The following is a 21,575-nucleotide window of genomic DNA, read 5'->3' on the forward strand; positions in this document are numbered from 1 at the left end:
CAAACTTGTGTGTTCAATCCTTTGCTGAGTTTCTCTTGGTTGTTGAGGATTTTCATTTAGTGCAAGTACAATAAATAAGTGTATATTTACTATTTTCCAAGTTTGCTATGGGATAGGCTCTTCTTTTAGGAAAAAGTGACCATTCTTATCTCCTTTGTATTTAAAGTTACAGATGGTTAGTTTTGGCAAACCCTAACAAGTCATGCATCTTTTTATTCTGTTTTTAAGATTTGGCCAAAGTTGAATTTGAACAAATAGAAGTATAACTATACCCAAAGTCCTTCGCTTTCTGCCACATGTGGTTGAAATTTGCTCAATATATTTTGAAAAAAACAATTACAACCCAGACAAAATCCCAGTCTTTCTTCCTCCGTAAGTAATTTTAGAATCATTTCACCAGTCCTTATAATAAGAACTGGAAGAACTGATATTGTGAAAAGAAAAAAAATGGAATTGTCTGCAACAGAACCAATCTAACAGTATAGCTAAATGATTGTTCTTGTTTCCTCTCTTAAATGTTTGAAAATGATTCTTTTTCTAATGATATATAGTTTTCAGAGATTTGAAAAATAGTGGCATGTTCTGATATGGCTGAACATGCTATAAAATTAACCTCTTGACTTCATAGTGCACTAATTAGAAGAAAAGGAAAAGCTAGAGTATGAAAGGGGGATGAGGTTGCCTATGCACTGAATATTAATGAACTGATTGATGCAGAATGTATTATTGAGCAGCTGTTATGAGCCAGGCATTCTACTAGACACTGAGAATGTGTATTAGTAAATAAGAAGGGCATGCCCCTTGCCTTCTCAGAGCTGGTATTCTAAACCAGTCCCTCTTTATCCTGATTACAATGAGAATCACTTGGGGAAGCTTCACAACAATCTAATGAATGGGCCTGTGACAAGAAACTCTAAGGATGCAAGTCGGGAACAAATATTTTTTAAAACTCCCCAGATGACTCTAAGTGAAGCTAGAGTGGAAAACCACTGGTGTAGCCATACCCTGGAGATGCCTACAAAACCACAAAGTATTTTGAAGAGGAAGTGGTCATGGAAATTTTGATATGATGTAATATGAACTACATAGCGTCGACTTTGAAGCATTTTTGGCACAATGTTTATTTAACTTAAAAAGCAGTAAAGCCTTAAGACCAGCATTCCAATTTAAACATAACTTGGAAGATAGAAGAACAGGTTAAATGGCACCTCCAGGGAAAACATTGGCCAAATCCAGACTGTTGTACTTTCTCTAAGATGAATGGCCTCGTTTCTTCCAAAAAGGCAATGTCAAGAAAAGCAGAGAGGGCTGGGAGTGAGGTGGAGACGGATATAGATTAACAGAGAATAAAGAAACAACAACTAAATATAACACCTTGATTACATCCTTGTTCAAAAAATCTTTGGGAATAATTTTTGTGGACAATTTAGGAAACTTAAATATATACTAGAAATTCGATGATATTAGTTAATATGGTTGATTTTTGATAGGTGCCAGATATATCATTATCTATGTACAAGAATGTCCTTATTTTTAGGAGATGCATGCTAAAGTATGTAAGGGTATCAGCAACTTTCAAGTGGTTTTTCAACAGAAAATGAAAGCACACGTATAGATAAGCAAATACAGTCCTCCTTTTTAAAGGAGTTTGAAAGAGGCTGAGGTATTAAAGATGAGAAAGGCTGCTGCATAGTGTTGATAATTATATTTAATTAACTACCATTTATTGAGTTTTATGTGCCAGATACTGTACTAATGACTTTATATGCAGGATATTAGTTGCTTTTTAAAACAAGCATTGTTATTATTTTAATTTTACAAATGAGAAAACCGAAGCTTGTAATAAGTAAACGACTTAAGTTCACACTGAGCCAGAATTTGAACCAAGTTCTTCCTGTTTCCATTATGGGTGATCTTGATTATTAGGCAGCATAGCCCTGCCTCCAAATGGTACTGTAACCACTTATGTGGTCATGGAAAACACACAAGCTATGGACTTACTTCCAGTACAAGAGTCATTACACTGCAAATCCATCTGATGTTTATATGTCTGCTTTGTGGACTGTGTCCTCCTTGTCATACAGAGACCACAGTTAAGCCGACCTGGGTCTAAATCTTGAAACTGTCATTTATTGGACGTTTGTTCTTAGGCAACTTTTTAAAAAACTTCCCTCAGTTTCAGTTCCTCTTCTAGGAACTGAAGCCTCTTTATAGGATGTTATGCAGATTAAATAAATATATAGAGAAAGCACTTAGCACGCACAATCCCTGGCATATAGTAAATGCTTAATAAATGTTAGTCACCCATCCCCCAGCTTTTTAAAAATTTAATTTGAATGGCTATAAATGACTCCTGCTTATGCAGAAAAACACCTGCTGCTCAAAGTGATTGCCAATGCTGGATCCTGCAATCATTAACTATCGATTTGGCATCAGGGACCATGGCTTTGAATCCCTAAAACTTACAACAGGAGAACTCAGCTAGTATACACAAATATGTGTTTGTTATCAGTATGATAGTCATTATGATTCATGTATTAAGGCTGTGAGTTTATTAGACCTCTGCCTTCTTTTAATTAGTAACACCACAGCCCACCGATAGAAGCAGGTCATCATAAAGCTGAAGACAAAACCATGAGCTACATCCATCCTCGACTTAGGTGGCTGAGTACCTAACTTCTTCTGAACTAAGACGTGGGCACAGAACAAAAGAAAGTGCTTCAAAAATCTCTCTTGGAGCCAGCAGGCACACACTGGTTCAGAATAGCCCTAGCATGAAACTTAAAGGTGTTGCATGGCCCATAGGATCTGCAACTCCATCTACTTTATGGACAGGCCAGTTGAAAAAAGGGGAAATTTTAGGGAAAGTTTATTTGGGGAACTACATAGTAGGTCAAGAGGTAGCAATATTCTCACTTACTTATTCAATAGATACCGAACACCTACTATACACCAAGTATTGCTGTGGGCATTGATTGGTGTTATAGATAAGGTCTTTGTTTACATGTACTTTTTATCTAATTATTCTACTAAAATGTTTATTCCAAATTTAATTCTAGTAGTAATTACATAAATGGATAAATAAGGTGATTTTAGAGAGTGCCAATATGATCCTAAGGGTTCCTTGAAGGGACTCTTCATTCTTAGAAATGACCTAGAACTAACCTATACTGACAATATTCATGACTGACTCCTTGTCCTACAGGTCTTGCTTCCAGAGAAGGCTTCCTTGACCCCCTCTGAGAAGGGTCCCACAGCTGTTCTCCATCCCAGTAATGACCACCATCTGTGATGATTGGTTGTTTATTTATTTCCTTGTTTTAAGTCTGTCTTGCCCACCTGGAGGGAGGCCCCATGACAGACAGAGGGAACCTTGTCTGTTTTGTTCTCATTGGGTTCCCAATATGTTTTCCAGGGCCTGGCCCATGGAAGTTTCTCTTTTCAGTAAGTAACTGTGGAATTAGGGCAACTGCCCATCCCAATTTGTCCGGAGCTGAAGATCTGCCCAAAACATGTGGTTTTCAGTGCTAAAACCAGCACAATCCCAAGTGAATTGGAGTGGTCAGGTCACCCTACATGGAATGCATATCCTTTGGATAAGAAATTAGTCCCAGACCTTCCATTATTGAAGTTGAATCTCAGATCTCATAAACCAGACCCAGAGCAGAGGTGTCACTATGCCATGATATGGCTACTGGTGGTCACTGCCTCTAGTGTAGGCCAAGCCTCAGGGATAAATGAAAGTAGATGCCCAGGAACTCTTTCAAACATCACAATCACTAATAATGCAGACATTGAACTCCAGGGAAAGGATATGCCCACAGTCATAAGGTCAGTGGGGTTAGGTCAAGCCTATCACTTCTGGTCCTCTTCAAGCCTCTTGACTGACTGCTGAGTTATCCAGATGGAACTAGTCTAAAAACTAACAAAAACTTAATAAGAAGTAGCATTTGACAGTGGGAAAACACCTCTGAAATCATGTCATCCAATCCCCTCACATTTTACAGTTGAGGAAACTCAGAATCTGAGTGTCAACTTCCTTAGTGGAGAGCCAAGTTTTATAGGATCTTCTTTCTTTGTTCCCACACAGACTAGGGTCCCTTTGAAATATTGGTCACTGCTCTTGCTCTCTAGGTGAGAAAATGCGTCCCTTCCATTGTTTGCTCTCAACTAGCTGTCCTGTTTTGCATTTCTTTCCTCATTGTGTGTGCTCTGGAACAAGTTCTGCTAGCCTTTTTTGCAAATGACTTATTTCAATATACTGGTTGTTTCTCCTCAAAAGAATTCCTGTTTAACAGGTTCAAATATTCCCTCATGCCCTAAAAACTTCTGTAAAAATTTCTAGGGCCTAATCGGCATCTTACTTGTCAGGTGAGATGTTCCTGGAGTTTATGTCATTGAGATACACTTTAAAGGACTGGTTCCAGCATTATATATGGGTTTTTCCTTACCAAAGGAAAGACACAGATAAAAATTCACATTTATTTTTATTTTTTTTGTGTTGTGAATCAAAAAATGACAGTATGTCTGCCATTAGCCTTCATGTGAGAGTGGGGGCAGGGCTAACCCAAATCGCATCTCTTTAGAGATATTTTCAAAACAGTATGTCCTAGTTCAACTATTTTGGGAAAAAATACAACTTGTTAGTATTTTAGACGTTAGAAAGTTTGGATTCACAACTGCCTTTTATAATATCTGGTGTTTAACTTTTAACTTAGGAAGGAAGAGCATTTCAAAAAAAGTTTATGAGTTCTGAAAAAACACAACAAAACAGAACAACTTAAGACAAATGTTTTATTTATCTGGGGAAACTTTATTCAAACTGAGGCATTTTATTTGGCCCTCTGTTATAAATTTCTTGCTGTGAGAGGTATGAAGTTCATACCTCCATAAAGAAGGCCTTGGTCTTTCTCAGGCTTACTTCCTTACAAGCTTTCTCTTAGGAGGTAATCTCTTTGAAATCACTGAGCAATAGTCTGGGCCAGAGAATGCCTCTCTTCTTCCAATCTCCCCAAACTCCACCTCTACAAGCAACAGCTATGTCCTTCCGCCCCACTGACTCATCCGAACACATCTCCAAACATATACTTTGACTCTCTCAACAGACCTGACGTAAATGGACCATTCCATGAATAGGGAGACATGTCCATATATTCAACCTCCATTTTCCTTTAGTTCTTGACCACTCTTCAGAGACAGCTAATCGGAGACAATTATGTGAATAATTGTAGATTCTAAAATTATCACTAGTTAATTCCAGGCCCTGGAAATGTTAATCATATGCTAGTGGTGTTAGTCTGGGGGAGATTTGACTTTAAAGCAGGTCTCAGTCAAGAATCAAAGCTCTTTTTTGTGTATACTCACAATATGCATCACTGTCTGAGAGGGGATACATGCGACCACACCAAAGAGCAAGAGGAAGCTAATTCTGATAAACTATGTGAGATGTATAACATTCTTTAACAAACCTTTCACACATTATACTTTTGTATGGTGAGACCAAATAAAACTCTCTGCACTTTTGATTGACAGACATACTTTATAAATGGGATTAATCCGTGAGCAGAACAAGGTAAAACAGTAATGTCACCAGTATAGATTGCCTTAAAACGTAAACTTTAAATATAGAAGTTTAAGGTTATGCAGGACAGCTATATGAAACTACCCAGCTGTAATTATAAAAATTTGGGGGTTTTTTTTTTGAAATTTACAAAATTTTTAAAAAGTATGAACACTTGTGCACCCACCACCCACTAATGATAATGTTTTGTCATATCTGCTCTATGTCTTTCTTTATGAAAGATATCAAACACTACACAAAAAATTGAAGCCCCCTTTGCCTCCATCCTAGTCCCACCTCCACCCCTTCTCAGAGACAACTGTTCTTTCTAATTCGCTAATGAAATACAATTAAACTATATGATCTGCTCCATTTGTTTTTGTGCAGAAAATGTATTTAACATTATGTTTTCCATAGCAATATATAAACATATACAAAGAAATGCTGGTTTTCCAATGGAAATAATATTATTTAAGTGTCAAAATAAATATTTGGATATTTTACCAAATTAAACTTCACAGAATTATCTAGAAATCACAACAATGCTGTAATACTTTTTAAAAACGATATCTTATTAAAATCAATTATTTTAGTAGATGAAAGAGAAAATACGCTAGGTATAGGTTTTCATGGTGATAACAGTAAATGTTTATTAGACAAGCTTTTTTGATCAACATAATTTCTTGAATATACTTTATGATGTCTGATGAATAGTTGATGCCATGGTTACTTTAATGATAAAGCAACTGAGAGTTTACTATTTTACTATCTTGAATATTAAATAAGATAAATGGTATTAGCAATATTTAGAGAATTCTAATGGAAAGTACTAGCAGCATCTAGAGAATTCTCCTTTATCATTTCATCAAGAAATATTTAACATCTTGAGAATATTTGTCATCAGTATTTGAAAACAAATTGTACCTTCTACAGTGTCATAGTAGCTCCATAGATGTCAGCCCTGCAGAAATAATTAGGAAATAAAATCATGTAGTTTTTGAAGTTTTGGGCTTATCATCCAGGCTCTTTGGCTTACATAACTTTGCTATTATCTTGTTGGATGGCCTTGGAAAGATCATTTAATCTCTCTAGAATTCAATTTCCTTTCAAAAATGCTTTGGTTGGTGGCATGGGGGTGGGGAAAGATTAAAAGAGATGGTCATTAATATTTCTACCAGTTCTAAAATTTTATTATTCTATTATTCATTTTTTCCCTTCCCACTCAATGTTCTAGGACATAGATTGGTAATTAGTCAAAACTGAGGGGATCTTCTAGCAAAGTAATCAGACTTAACATTAAAGGCTATAAGAATTTGAAACAGAAAACCTTATCTTAATTCATTTAAGATCAGTTTATTCACAAGAAAGCAGACAAAAACCACTAGAAAGAGAAAGCAGAAATAGAGAAATACATTTATATTTACTATTTGCTATAAAGATTTTATAGGATGAATACTTACCTACACAAACTCATGTTAAACAATGTTGGACTTACACTCAAAACAGCATTACATTTTGTCAAAATGATGCATGTTTAAGGTTATGAAATATTTCTTTGTGCAGAAAAAAATAAGTCACTATGCAATATATAACCAATGAAGATGATGAGATTGTCTCATAACCTTATGATCAGGCCAAGTTATATTATTTCTCAATATCAATATCCCTCCTGAGGATATTACAAATAATTACTTTGTATGAGTAAATAAGAATTGGCAAATGAGTGAAACAGTAATGCTGGTGAAAAATAATAACTTTGCCTTTCAGCAGTTCTTATCTAGCATAAACGAGATCCATTAATTTTTTACATCTCCCTGGGGGATTTTGAAAACCTACTATATCTGTTGTGGAATTTCCCATGGGGTCATTACATTCTTTTGTACAACTTAAGGTCTGAGAGATAAAAAGTGGCGGTGATAGAGAATCACATGGGTCTGTGGAAGAGACTTCCCTGGAGTTATCTTTTTTAGTCAGTTCCTTTGTCCTTAGGAGTATCTTCTTAGCAAGTTTAAATGAATAACTATCTGTAATATTTTTAGTGATCCCAGGAAAGAGAAATATATGCCTCTGTAATGAAACTGTCAGGATTAAATGACCCTCACAGACCCAATGCTCTCCCTAAATGAGATAGTGGCTGTGAAAAAACATTGTAAACTATAATAAATGTTGGGAATTACTATTGAGATGATCATTCCAAGACTGACCCAAGCATGTGTTTCATCACAAAAATTCCTTCTAAATGGCAGGGCTATAAAAGTGTTCATGCAGTTGGGCAGGGACTCAAGATCTTCAATATCTAAATCTTCATGTCCGGCCTTCATCATCCTTCCCTCAGGTTCCAGGGAAATGCAGGTACACAGGTCAATGCCAAACACATACACACTTTTCATTACTATGAAATTCTAGTGTGGTCCCCTAGTGAGCTAGGTTGGCCCATAGACAGAATTCCTTTCATTCAGGGTAGAAGCAGGAAGAGGGCATGGCACCAAAGCATGCCAAGCAGCCTCCTTCGGCCTTTCACTCTAGGCTCTCAGGTGCTAAGGAAAGGGAAGCCCAGGAGAAGCCCACTGAATAGCAAGGGGAAGACAAGGAGTTTTCTCTACGGTCTAGAGCTGGGCTGATCTAACTGGCCCGTCCAACATCTTGCACAGTAATCAACATAACCATTGCAGCCCTGTGGGAAAGAGTCCAAAGAGAGGGGATCCCAATAAAATGAGTCCTGTGGCTCCAAAATATTTTTGTCTTGACTTAGCCATATCACCATAGTATTTCCTCATCCCATGTAAAAGGGGTGGGGCCAGAAGTGGAATAGCTCTATTTCATATTAACAGACCTTGCTTAGGAACTGTTAAGCGATTTTCTCAAAATTGCATTTGGTCATTCTTCGTGTTTTTGCTTTATAAAATTCTCATGAATCTTTTGTTAAAATACAAGACAGGCAATGTACATCATACTTAGTCAGTTTGTCTTCCTTGGATTTGAAAGTGAGAAGACCATGGTTGTGGTCTAGATTAACTGTTGATTAAGTAGGGTGATTGGTGCCTATGTTTTCTTACCTGTATAAACTTGGACTAAAATGCCTTATGCTTAAACTGTTCATCTCCATATTCCAGAGTGACACTGAGAAAATAAATGAAAGAGAAAATGTCAAAGTGTTTTGGAGAGTTACTTGGCCATTTCACAAGGCCTTTTAAGATCCAGAGAGAGGGAATTCAATGCTGAAAAAGGCTGCTATTCCACCTTGGATATCTTTAATGTTTTTCTTACACTGAAGCTGTGATCCGTTCCCTTATTCTTTTCTCTCTTTAGTCCTATTTTGTGCTCTGGGGCCTCATTCGTCTTTCACAGGGCAAATTTTACATATTTGAAGGCAGTTATGCTTTGTGAGATTTTCATTTAAAGTTCAAGTGTTTTAAGAAAATCTTAAACCGGGGCTCCTGTGTGGCTCAGTCAGTTGAGCATCTGACTTTTGATTTTGGCCCAGGTCATGATCTCAGGGTCCTGAGATCGAGCCCTGCGTTGGGCTCCATGCTCAGTGCAGAGTCTGCTTGAGTTTTTCACCCTTTGCTCCTCCCCCTGCTCTTTCTCTCTCTCTCTCAAATAAAAAAATAAATCCTTAAAAAAAAGAAAATCATAAATCACAAATTAATATTGAACTTGTGTCTTGGACAAATAATAAACATTGCTTTCCAATGAAAACAACTCTAGCTTAAATACATATATCTACTAGTTTTAACAACAATATCTTAGACATGTAAAATGAGTCAAATTAATGGTATATTTTTTCAGACATTATTTCATAAATCTTACAGTCAGTAATTAAATCCATTTTATAGAGTAGAAAGACCAGAGCACTGGAATCAGAGAGACACAGGTTTAATTTATGGCTTCTTCAGCTATATGGCCGTGGCAAGTTACTTACCTTCCTAAGCATCATTCCTTCATCTCAGAAGTGGAGAAAATAGTACCTATCTCTCAGAGTTTTGTCAAGTATCAAAGATAATGTAAGTAAAAAAAGGAACACCAATACAGTGAAATACTCAACAGAAGGTAAAAGGAGTGAACAACATCAACATATATCAACATGGATAGATGAGCAAAGTCAAAAGTTGGAGGGAACACATTGAGAAACAGAATCAGATGGATTGTACAATAACATTTAGGTAAATTACTCATGTGGTACTCACATAAAACAATACCATCATTGTGCATGAAAGGCGGATTGGAAAACACACTAAATACATTGTGGAAGAGTAAGTGCCTTTGGAATGGTGAAAACTAGAACTTTAGAGGGGAAATGAAAGAGACTAATAATATAAAATAAATATATTAAAATAATAAAATTTTAAAAAGAGTGTTAGACATGGATTAGTCATGATGATTGCTCTAATTTTGTGCACTTGAAGTCCAAGAGGAAAATAAGAGAAAAATATGTTTAGCACAGGGCCTGCCATATACTTGAAGCTCCATATAAGTGGCTATTTATTGAGTATCCTACTCAGCAGGGCTTTATTTGCATCAATGTGACTGGTTTTATAGAGCTTACCAACATCTATAGGGATAAAAATTGAGCCAATGGAGTCAAAAGACCAGAAAGAAACTATGGGAAGCAGAACACCGAAGAAATATCTTTTCATGATAGAGAATAATTGATACCTAATCATCACAGCTTTTATGGAGTACTTACCATTTACTAGGCATTAATTAAGTCAGCCAATACATATTTATCGAGTGCCTATTGTGTTAGACACTGTTCTAGACACTGGAAATACAGCAGGAAATCAACAACTACAATGACAACAACAAACCCTGCTGTTTTGGAGCTTATAGTCTAGCAAGGGGAGAGAGCAATAAGTAAAATATACAATATGTTAAATGGTGGTAAATCCTATAGAGGAAACAACAATGAAAGGAGGGAAGGACGCTGTGGAGAGGGGGTCAGGGAAGGCTACTCTGAGGGACATTGCTCCAAACCCACTTCATTTATTAACTCTTTTAATGGATCTTCTCAATATGCTGTGAAGAAGTTACTTTTATAAACTATGACTGCTGTTTTCATATGAGCAAACTGGGGCCCAGGGTCTCTTGAAAGGTTTGATAACTGGCTAAGCCATAGGACAGGATCAAAATTTGGGCCACCCAGCTCTGGAGCTGTCCCCATATGTATCACCTCTCATACAGGGAGCTGGAAGGGGCCGTAAGGGATCCACCAGAATGGGGAACAGGAACGTGGTTTGGTAAAACATTAAATCAATGCTATCACTGTGTCCATTTTGTATTTTGAGAATCTAAAATAAACATCTTTTGTTTCGGTGAGAAAACACTTAAGAAAGTAAAACAGGGCAAAATCTTCTGGGGTGGTGGGTGGGTGTACCCAGAGGTTATAAAGGATATGCTAAACATTTCCACTAAGAAATCCTGGTTTACTCCAACCCTTTTAATTAATTGCTACAGACTCAGGAACCTCAGTATTGCACGTGGCTTGCACAACCTCAGATGGCTTGTTTGTTACAGAACCAGGATGGAAAACTGAGCTTGAAAGACGAAACAACCAGCGCAACCGCAACAGCTAGGCTGGGCAGCCTGAACCTCGGTGCCTCTCTGAATGGCGGACTCCCACCAAGCCTTTTGGGCTGCATGGTTTCTCCTTTAAACTGCAGAGAGGCTGAGTGATTTACTGAGTTGGAGATATCCATTTGCAGGAGAAAAGGAAAGAGTATAATTAGAGGAAGAGAAGTGAAAGGAGGCACAGATGAAGAAAATGAGGGGAAGAATCAGCTAAGAATAGGCAAGGTGAACTTGAAGATGACCATTTCCGGGCTAGGAAGGAGGAGGGAAAGAAGGAGGATGGAGCCAGGACAAAAAGGGTTCCTCTAGCTCAGTAATCCTAATTATAGTCCTCTAAGACAGGTATGAATAGTGTTGTTTTTTATATATGGGAAAACTGAAGCTCAGAAAAGCTACTTTACTTACTCAAGGTCATGTAGCTAGCAAGAGAGTCTCCGGATGCTTCAATTTTTTTCTTTCCATGCGTCCCTTTCTTCCCTTGTTTCCATCGTTTCTTCCCTTCAGTCTCTTTTATTTGTACAAGGTGAAGTATTGAGGTTTTTGTCTTTTTTCTAAAATAGTTATCAAGTATCCAATGATAGAGTATGTGGTTACCATGACAACACAGCCTTTACTGAGGACTGGCCTCCCCGCCTTGCCTCCAGAGTCATATTTCACAGCACAGATTCCCTTCCTTCGTGGAACTTGTAAGAGCCGCAATTTTATACTTTGTTTGGGTGACCATTTGCTTAACGTTTGTCCTCCACCAGACGGGCTGTAAGCTTCAGAATAGCAGCGACCTGCCTACTTTTGCCTAGAGCATGCCCTCAGCGTTTTGCACAATGTCTAGCCGTCGGGCTCTGCGTAAATATTTGCTAAGCAAATGTTCTTGTGGTTTCTCTCAGCTCTCTTCTGAAAGTACATGGCCAGTAACCTTTAGCTCATAATTATGTTAATAGATACTGTATAACGAGTCGGGCCGGTATTTACAGGTAGTACACAGGTAAATGAACACACACACATACACACACACACATACACATGACTTCACAAACAGCCCCGGGCAGGCGGACTCAGAAAGAAACGCACGCCATCTGAGCGGGCCGAACCCACTCAGGTAAACACCGCTGCGCCGGGCTCGGCCGGCCTCCGCAGCGTGGGAGGGCACCCGGGCGACGGTGGCGGGGCCGGAGTCCCGGGCGCCCTGCGACGCGTGGGCGGGTCCCGGGCACCGGAGGCGGTGGCGGCGTGGGCGGTGAGCTGCGCCGCGATTGGCTCGCGCCTGCCGGGGCAGGGCGGGGCTGGCGGCGGGAGGCGGGCACTCGGAGCGAAGGGGGTGTGCGCCGCGGCTGAGGCCGTAGTTTCAGTATAAACAAGGCACCCGACTGGTCGGGCGGATTTTTTTTTTTTTTTCGCCTCTTCGCGCGCGCTTTAGCTCCCTGTTCTCTGGTCGCGCTTGTGGGTGCGCGGCAAACAGCGGGGAGCCGAGGACCCGGGGTCCATCTGCAGGTGGGTTGTTCCCTGGCCAGGCGTTCTCCCGGAGGGACCGGAGCCTGGCAGCGGGAATGTGCGGCCGTGCTGCCCTCTGCGCTCTCCCAGACGGTCGGCCCGGGAGCTGCGCTCCGAGCAAGCCTGGCTCTCAGGCGCCCCAGCTGCCGGGTGCGCCTCGAAGAGGCGGGAGAATCGGGGCGACCAAATGCTCTCTGGCACAAAGCACCTGGCAAAAGCTAGAGACCGAGGGAGTCCCCTGCCTGGCCGCCGAGGGCGCCTGGGGCTGCCCCGGGAGCGGACCCGGTGCCAACAGGTGCGGGGTCGAGCCGCTGGGGCCCGGGCAGGGACAAGCTTGCGTTTTGCTTTGCTGCTCTCGCCCCGATCCCGCAGCCAGGCCTTATGCTTGAAATCTTGGTAGTTTTTGAGGATTTGTCTGAGTTCTAGTCGCGTTCATCCTTTCATCTCCTTTCCAGCGCGCTGCTAGGCTGTTTCCTTCTACTACTTGGCTAGTTTCGTGTGTGTTGGGGGTGGGGGGGAGGATTGTTTATTTTTGGTGTGGGTGCCCTATAATCTAAGCTCTGATTCTTAGGAAAGGACAGGAAACAGAAGTCATGTGCTTGCCACTGACGAGGCGATAGTTGTTCATCCCTCCGTTCACCTGGCGAATTTGGGACACACCGAGTCTCCTGGTTTTGCCCGAGCTCAGGTGAGTCGCCTCGAGACACCTGGCTAGATTATAATAACGTCAGCCGAAGTACCTAGGAGGCTTGCGGCAGCCAGCATAAGAAAAGCTCCACGTTCTAGGGGAACTGTGGGAACAACTTCAGTGCTGTACAAGAGCAAAGGGGGAGACGGGGGTGGGGGGGTGGGGGGGTCTGGTGTGTACACACCTGTGCGTGTGTGTGTGTGTGTCCGCATCCGCGTACCACTTGAGCATTGTTTGAGTATTGTTTCGCACCTTACCCCAATCGAATTGACGCAGTTCAGGCTAAAGCAAGGTAGCTAAGTCCTCTGACAGTGCAGAGGGTGGTCCAAGTGATGTAAATAGCAGGAGGAGATCTCTAGGGCGCGCCGTTCTCTTGTGAATGTGGAGGTGCCCATCTTTGCCAATGAATTCGGTGGGTATAGATGAATATGCACACAAATTTGTGTATGTGTGTTTGGGCCCAGCATGTCTCCAAGGAGTCCATCGTCAGCAGCACCATGTGACAGCGGCCAGGAACTGCTGGCGTGCGTAGATCTATATTTAGCCCTGGATGATCTCCAAAGGCCGAGGGAGGGTCTCTGAACTGGGTGCATAAAGGGGAAGAGTCTAGGGATCAGGGTGTTGCACTCTTGAATAATGTCTGGTACAGTCAGACTCAGATGGGTTGAATAATTATTCTTTCCTCTTGAAGACAGCAGCCAGAGCTTGGCATGTGATAGCTATGTCTCAATTTAAAGCATAGTTGGACCACTGTGATAAAACCTATGCTAAGAAACAAGGAGGTTACAATTAACCAGAGTGTATGCCTCATTGGAGATTTGGGAGGAATATAGCTGATCCGGTGAGGTTTGGGGTAAATATAGAATTGATTTTCAAAAAGAAATACAAATAAAATTTTTTGGCTGGTTGAGATTTTCATAACAGAATAAAAGAATGGCAGCTTGTTAGATCCTATCATTAGTGGTTATTTTAATTTTGGGGGGACAGTTGTTGGGCCACTTTTGACAGAAATCAGGGTTCACAAGCATTGCTGTATTATTCCTTTAAGCAGATTTTCTGGCAAAGATGAGAAGATCAGCTACTGACTAGCAAGTTTCTTGTTGGCATTATTCCACTACATGTCGGTCAATCCTTTGTTTTCCTGGAGGTGGCAACATTTCTGGCGACTAAGCATACTGGCCTTGTACTTTCCAGTTGTCTAATGGAGTGTTAAATTCTTAGAATTTATTTCTCCCATGGTTCACTCTCAGGCTTGCTCCATTTTATGTGGTCCACAAGACATTTTCTCTATTACCACACCTGATACCTGAGATCACACTGCCTTTTGGAATAGAAAATCACCAGAAAGCATTTACAATTGTTTTCTTTTTTACCCCAGCTTAGCATCTAATCTAATATAGTCTTAGGTCTATATTACTTAATGTTTCTAAAAATGTATTATTTATCATAATACATATTTCTTATATTATTAGTAACACTACATTCTGATAATCTAAAATTAACCACCGGCTAATAAAGTACAATAGACCCTTTCAAAAAAATAACAATTAAATAACTCCTATCTAGGAAAAAGAAATGAAGGGGAGAAGCTGGGTGAGTGTCTATACAGGGTAAGGTACCCAATAGTGGCACAGGAAATGAGGGAATCAAGATTAGCAATCTCCAAAGGCTACCTGGAAGAAGTGGACTTTGGAGAAGCAATTTGGATGGCCCCAGCAAGTCTCCCTGAGACAGGAGGTGGGGAAAAGAAGGTATTCCCCCTTACTTAGAGAAGAATTTGGAATTCCTGAAGCAGGGATTGAGAATCTTGATTCTGATGCCACAAATAATAAATGGAAAAGACATTATAACGTATTGTGAAATCTTAAAGAGACAAATTGTACTGTTGAAAATACTGCTTAAGATTTGTGGCATTTTTGATGTTCGTGGTTGAATTTAGGTGTTGCCTCCTCACCCCCTTCACTTTTCTAGAACTACAGTTATCCTTTTTTTGGTTCTCCAATTAAACCTACTAAAAAAAAAAATAGATCTATACAGCCCTTGATTATCTTAAAATAACAGATATTGTAGCCTAGTGCTCTGGACAGATTTCTGCCCGGGGATTAGGGAGATGAGTCCTGGGGCCCTCACAAGCTGTTTGTTCTCTCCCTCTACCTGCAATATCTATAAAGTTGGTCGGGTGTTGAACTAGACGATCTATGAGTCCCTTTTAGTTCTGTGACAACTGCTTGATTTTGCTATATTATCCCTTCATGCATTTGTACCCTAGTTGAGGTGGAAGATGAAAGATGAAGTGTCTGCAATTAGATGTTCAGCTACTTTCTGGGTGTAGGGAAATGAAAAGAAGAGAGTGAAGTTTCTTTGTATTGATAACAACTATGTAGAGATTTAATATTTTCTTGACCTCCTTTTTGCTTTTGTTTTTCTCCTATAAGTGTATTAAAAAATACTAATTATCAAGAAAGTTGAGTCAGAAATTTTTTTTGACTTAAGTCAGTGTTACCGTTTATGAAATTTTTAAAAAAGATTTTATTTATTTATTTGAGAGCCAGAGCCCAAGCGTGAGGGGCAGAGGGAGCGGGAGAGACTCTCAAGCAGACTCCCCGCTGAGCACGGAGTCTGATGCAGGGCTATATCTCATGACCCTGAGATCATGACCTGAGCCGAAACCAAGAGAGTCAGATGCTTAACTGACTGAGCCACCCGGGCATCCCACCATTTATGAAATTTTTAACCGGCCTCTGACCTAGGTTTTTTCCTTAGGTTTATATATTTACTATTCCATTTCAAGGTATGTCTATATCTAGAAGTCATTCATTTGATTCAAATTTTATTAGGAAGCCCTCGTATGAAAATCAGTTTCACACAGGGAAAATACAAATTAGCCTTGTAGGGAAGGAAAACACTTTACAGACCGCCAGGATCATTCTATTTATCAAAAAGAGAAGAATGGAGGGGGAGGAATAAGCATAGTTTTTCAAGGACTTGCAGCCAAAAAATAAAATTATCCTAGGAACCATGTTACATAATAAAATGTAAATAGAAAATTCTGCTTGTTTACTAAATGTCCTCACTAAGTATCAGATCATTTTCCTGCTGAAATTAATTGGGTTTAGAAAAACAAACCCTTTTAGTAAAGGATGCTCCCCATATGATATTCTATAATTTGGCTTGAGAGCTATCTATAGATGATCCAACACCTTATATCTGTGCCATCCAGTATGGTAGCCACTAGGCACATGAGGATATTTAAACTTATGTTTAAATTAAACAAAATTAAGAATTGTCTTAGTTGCGCCAGCCACATTTTAAGTGCTTAATAGCTACTTGCAGCTAATAGCGACTGACTGGACAGTGTAGAAGAGGACCATTTCCAATATTCCAGAAAGTTCAAAGTTCTTTTTGACAGCATGTAATTAGATCAGGATGATTTTGATTGTCCAGAAGATCACTTTTGTCCCCCTGGGAAAATGAAATAATTAATTCTCATTGTATTTGGGCACCTAAGACCTACAAAATAAGACCGACTGACTTTTTCAGCCAGTATTTGTTTTCAACTGTACAGCACGAACAGTGCCACTTTCCGAAGCTCAATAATATGCCAAGATCACAAACACCAATTTCTTAGGTTTTTTTCACCCAGAACTCCAGTTGTCCTACATTTCTAAACCAGTACCTGCTGTTAAAGCTGGAAAGCACCAATCTTTTCACAGACCAGGAACGTGGAGCCATCTACTGTTCAGCTCAGGAACTACATGGAAGTTGTAGATTCAAAACAATGCATAAAGAATATCAAAGTGTTCTGTGATCTGTTCCCACGCAGTAAAGATTTATCTTGTAGAAAAGTTTTAAATCACTTTCCAGGCCCATTTAGAGTTGCCATGTAGTGAAATGTTGTTTTGTGTTTTAATAAATAAACTGCTAACAAGATATCTCCAAGACAAAAGATGACACATTTTTTAAAGCTTTAATTTCTTCCAAGGAAACCAAAGATAGTAATTATTTGAGTCACAATCCTCTTCCTCCATCAGTTAGGAATCAGTAAAGATTTCTTAAGTAGCATCCAGGGTAAATCAAGAAAAATGCAAGTTCTTTTTTTTTTTTTTTTAATGAAAGCCTGTAACATCGGTAAATAATACCACCAATTTCACTGTTATGGAGAGAAATAAGACCTTCTTTAATAAAAAATACTCACTTTTCCCTCCTTGAGTATGAAATTTACTAAGCACTTGGGGCTCAGTTCCAAAGAATGTACCTATCTGGGAGTGAGTTCCTTTCTGTTCACGTGCCAAAGAAGTGAGTTGATTTAGAGTTGTCTACTCTGCATCATTTGTACTCACAGGAACTGTACCTCTTTTCTCAAGGAGGTCAGCAGAAGTGTAGCGTTTCTAGAGTTTCCAGAGCTGTTGCTAGAAATCTCTGCCTTTAGGACTTTCCCTGGCTCAGGAAAATGTGAGAAGATAATCTTCTAGACATTTTCAAGCTCAAAAGAAGCCGTGTTTTAGATAGTGTCAGAAACGTGACTTTTACTTTCACCCTGAGTCAAATCCATAGTTCGTTACCCTCTATGAGCGTGCAGTCCATCCTTGTATTCTGAGATCCAGTGGTGCCAAAAGGAGGCTAGAAGTGCTTGAGAAAACCAGCTGGAGTAAAGCTGAAATATGTGAATCTTTCTCATTCAGCTTTCTGGAACCTCAAATGAGAAAAGGAAGAAGGTGCATCTCACCAAAGTGCAAAGTTCCTTTGGAATCTAGATGGGAATGGGGAAACCGGTAATTCCAGGATATTAAATTAAGCCTCTCCTCACTAAACAAATATACTTTCAAAGTTCAGCTGTGATAGGGAGGCCTTCCTCTACTTCAGTGGGTTTGTTTTTTTAAATTGGGACACATGCCCAGCACTTGAACAGAAACGAAAAGATAGTGATCAATATAAAGGCATTGGATTTGTTAAATATTTCACCAAAGTACTCTATGATGAAATATGGATCGAAAGCTCCCCATGCTTTTTTTTTTTTTTTTTTTGAGTCCTACTTTTTCTAGCTCATTCTCTTAAGTGTAAAGGAAATGCTGACTTGACATTCTGGTAGAGATTTACAAAGCACCTACAGCAGATGTTGAAGGATAGCTTTGGATTTAGTTCCCACACCCGTCTTTTCCTCAACCTCTTTTCCAATTTGAAATGTCACCTGAAACCACCTTATCCTGGTGCACCTGCCTCATCATAAATAACATTGTGCAAAAGCAGTCGCTAATTCAAACACAGTCTGCTGTTTAGAAAAAGGCAGCTTTTCATCTGGTGCTTTCGTTGGTTTGAAACCATTAGGCATGCCTTTCAAATCCATTCATCCCTTAAATCACCCAGACCTTGCCTCCTTGCTTCTGGATCAATGTCAGGCTGAACTTTTTCAGAGTCCTTGGAAGAACATGATATATCTTCGTGACTGAATTAGCTGCCCTTGTAACGTATCTAGTCTGTCAACCAACTTTTCAGCTTACCAAGTTAATTTTAAGAAAAAACATTCATCTCGTACACCTGAGTTGGATCTATCTTTTACTTCCTTTTGGGAAGTTTTCCAACAGAACCTGTGATCTGTATGCTAATTTCATGGCTCTAAGCTTTCTTTTAGCCTGGTTCATTTTTTTAAAACCCAAAGTCTGTTTCCCACTGTCTCATCGCATCTTTCCCCACCCCAAAGTGCCATCTCAATTTTGGGGCGGGGAATACCTGTTTAAATATCTCTACCCAAACCAAAAGTAGTATCATTTTAAAAGCCTCTTTAGCTCCATTTGATTGGCACTACCGGAGGATACAAGTATTCCTTGATTTCTAAGGAGCCAGGCTTGGATGTGCTAGACCAAGCTTCCCTTCAGAACCGCCACGTTCTTCTTCTTTGAAGATGATTAGATAAATCATATCTAGGCTCTGTACAGGTCTGCACATAATGTTTCTTAAACTGGGGTCTGAACTCTCTGAGGGTATATGCAAACTTGTTGGTACATTTCTCTCAGGGCAGTGTGGGGAGAGGTTTGTGATCTCCCGAAAAGTTAAGAGCCACTGGCCACATTGAATATATTGTTTCCCAGGAAATGATTTTAAGGTGAGAATTGCTTGCGAGGTGAGCCTGTCCTCTGCCTTATCTTATTGGTAATGATTTGAATAAAGTCAGCAGTTTTTTTTTTTTTCAAGTATCTCATATAAATCTCTTTTTTTTCCCAAAGGAATTAACTGCTTTGAAGTTTACTTAATAGTAAGTTAATGCCAGCATTTACCCAAATGCTGTCGCACATTCTAATTTTGGAAAAGTCAGGTTTTCCTGAACAAGATTTTTGGTTAGCCGATAGGTCTATTGGATTGGGCAAAATCTGCGCTAAGGAAGGGTGGTGGACAGTGGAGAAGTTGGTTTTGAGATTATATTGGAAAGGGTGGAGGGGAGTGGATTGAGAGTTTAAAGGACCCTAGAGACAGATAATATTAATTGTGGGAGCTGTAAAAGAAGGTTAGCTACAGATAAGAAATCAGAACTACCCTGAGATGAAAACAAATAAATAAATGGGATTTCTGGGATAAGAGCAGCCTCACCCTTTGCCCTTCTTCTACTACAGAAATCATTAGCAAATGATTCCTGGCATTAATAGCGCCTGGGGATAAATGCTGTTCTGGATTCTCGTGTCCAGTACTTGGATATTTTCTCTGTTTTTTAAAACAAGAACCAAGCTAATACTTAATCTTCTGAGCCTTGTTTTCAACTCCAGAACTGAAGCAAGAGAATTCAAGTCTTGGATGACAAATCTGAGTAATACTGAACAAACAATAGTTCTTGATGTGGGTAATAACAGGGAAGATACTTGAAAGAAAAAAACTACTATGTTTATCTTCTTAGGTATTTAAGGTACACTTCAAAGACAGTACTTTCTGTACCATACTGCTCACCTCCCCTTGTTTGTCAAATGCATTTCTTACACAAGGCAGTTGATCTTTCTAGAAAATGGCTAGACTGGCCACTTGTTAGAGATTGTCCAGAAATGGGTGATGAATACTCTGATCCATGATCTTTATTTTGGTCATTTGTCTCAGTAAGAATTTTTTACTGGAAATCTATAAAGTAAACACAAGCAAATATTACTCTATTTAATTGAATCTGAGATGCCATCCATTGTAAGATGCTCTTTTTTTTCATATTGCTAAGGACAGAAAAGACTGTCACACATGCCTTTTTAGCACTATATGCATGCCAATTACAAAGATACTAAAATGTAAAGAAGTATATGTTAAAATCCGAAATCTCTGTCTAGATGGGACTGTGCCTTGATTGCAAAGGTCAGTAGCGTAAATACTTCTGTTATCGTGGGAGTATTGCTTCTTTGTAAGAGTAATTAGTGTCACTAGTGCATCTTTGGAGCAATGACTTACGTAAAACATATAAAGCATATAAATTGTTCTGATAGCCTACAATTTGGGATAGACTGACAGACTTTTCATTTTATGGTGAAATATTACAGGTTCAAGGAAGTCCATTTGTAGTACAACATGATGTAGTATAATAAATTTGGACCCTGGAACCTGAAGATCGAGGTTTGAAACACTGTCCTATCTGTCCCTTATCTGCTGTGTAACCCCAGTCAGTTACGACAGGTTTTCTGAACCTCAGCTTATGCATTCCAAACAATGAGAGGATGTCTGCCAAACAGGGTAGCTCTAAGAATCCCAAAAGGCATTTGTAGGCAGTAAACTTTACACAGACGGGAGCTGCTGATCTTCTCAGAGCCTTCCGTGCCCTGCATCTAGGCATTTCTCAGGTGAGCGGCCTTGAAGGGGAATCAGAGAAGTAAAGGAAGGTGGAATGTAGAGACCTTTCCCTTGCACAAAGGATCTCATAGTAACAGAATGGGGAGGGAGGGAGAGGGCCTAAGGAATGGGAAAGATGCTGTCGTGAGTATAAGGCAACATCGGAAAGATACGACCAACGTGCGTAAATAAGGGGCTGGAGTCTCTTGGAGTGACTCAGATCTCAGCAGTTGATTGTTGCTATGTGCAAGTTCAACAGTCAAGATGGATCATAGGAGAATGAAATCAGCTGATGAGCAATAGAAATTAGGGCTGATTAGAAGGCAGAAAATGACCTGTGACATACCCTCTTCTTAAAATGGATTTGTAGGTGTAATAAGCTATAACCCCAATTCATTTACCTCAGTTTGGTTTCCATTGCTATTTGCAGTATTTTCTTTGGTGCTTGGTTGGAGGGGATTTTCTTTCTTTCTTTCTTTCTTT

General features: G+C 39.6%; 1 protein-coding gene across 4 annotated transcripts in view; it reads left to right on the top strand.

Moving 5' to 3' along the window:
* RASGEF1B (RasGEF domain family member 1B) overlaps positions 1 to 21,575 on the top strand; it is a 520,818-nt gene that overhangs the window by 469,285 nt on the left and 29,958 nt on the right. Inside the window, exons 1-2 of one of the 4 annotated variants that reach the window (XM_031019299.2) lie at positions 12,475 to 12,616; positions 13,188 to 13,304. The exons of 2 other annotated variants lie outside the window; for them this stretch is intronic. The gene's annotated coding sequence lies outside the window, so the exon portion shown is untranslated. Of the gene's footprint in view, positions 1 to 12,462; positions 12,617 to 13,187; positions 13,305 to 21,575 lie in introns of those variants that run through there. One more of the 4 variants, XM_006748291.3, reaches the window with a different exon arrangement.

This window comes from Leptonychotes weddellii, chromosome 2, assembly GCF_054177405.1.
Source record: "Leptonychotes weddellii isolate Sample4059 chromosome 2, ASM5417740v2, whole genome shotgun sequence".
NCBI lineage: Eukaryota > Metazoa > Chordata > Mammalia > Carnivora > Phocidae > Leptonychotes > Leptonychotes weddellii.